Here is a 1,247-nt window from a genome sequence, read left to right as displayed (position 1 = left end):
TCATTCCTGGGGATGATTCTGGTGGATGATGAGTTGTGGCCCCTGGGTGTTCACTCTCCATGCCTATGGGAACCGGGAAGCAGAAATGCCTCTGGGCCTCACTCAGCCTCCTTCATGGACTCATCTCTCCTGCCCGTTCTTAAATGTTGGTGCCATTCTCAGCCCTATTCTCTTTTCACTCCAGACCCTCCTAGAATCCCATTCACCCTATGGCTCCAAGCTCCCCTATAAACTAACAACTCCCAAGTTCATGTTTCCAGGCAGGACTGCTCTCCGGTGACTCCTGCCAATTGGACAAAGCCAATAAAACATCCCAAGGGCGCTTCACCACCATCAGGCCCAGGCTCGGGCTCCTCATCACCCAGTCCTCCTCTGGTGTCCCCCCTCTTGGTCAACAGTAACGCCATTCACCCAGACGCCCAGCCAGAAACCACCTTTCCCTTTGCCACCCCATTCCTTTGGTCAAAATCCTGCCAATTCTACCTTCCTCAATATCTCTCCTATTTATTTCCATACTCCCATCACCACTCCAATCCATTACTTTGCCATCTCTCTCCCGAATCATTGTCAGAGACTGTAAAGTTTTTCCACCTCAAGTCTTTTCTTCCGTGCTGCTGTAAAAAGATTTTCGTGAAATGTAGCTATGACTGTGTTGTTCCTTCCCTTTGAGGGACCCCCCCTTCCCTTTGCCCCCCCATTCCTTTGGTCAAAATCCTGCCAATTCTACCTTCCTCAATATCTCTCCTATTCATTTCCATACCCCCATCGCCACTCCAATCCATTACTTTGCCATCTCTCTCCCGAGTCATTGTCAGAGACTATAGTTTTTCCACCTGAAGTCTTTTCTTCCGTGCTGCTATGAAAAGATCTTCATGAAATGTAGCTATGACTGTGTTGTTCCCTTCCTTTTGGGGGCTCCCCATTTCCTACCAGGTCCCTTAGCATTGAACCCCAGGGTCATCTAAGACCTGGCCCCAAACCACTTCTCCAAATTCATCTCTTGGCACTGCCATAAATTCTTTTCATGGTATAAGCATAAGCACCCCTTCATACCTCGCTGCCTTTGTCTCTGCTGCTCCTTCTGCCTGGAAAGCTGGTCTCTCCCTTCTGAACATGGTGAACTTGTAATCACCCTTTAAAGCCAAGCTCCTATTGCCTCATCTGTGCTCCCACGGCCCCCTGAATGGACCTCAGAGAATCGCATAGTGTGCTCTAAGTGGAATCATCCACCTACATCCTTATCTTTG

The sequence above is a fragment of the Myotis davidii genome, unplaced genomic scaffold (genome assembly GCF_000327345.1).
Source record: "Myotis davidii unplaced genomic scaffold, ASM32734v1 scaffold534, whole genome shotgun sequence".
NCBI classification, from domain to species: Eukaryota; Metazoa; Chordata; class Mammalia; order Chiroptera; family Vespertilionidae; genus Myotis; species Myotis davidii.
The sequence above is the reverse complement of the archived record's forward strand: the minus strand, read 5'-3'. Positions refer to the sequence as shown.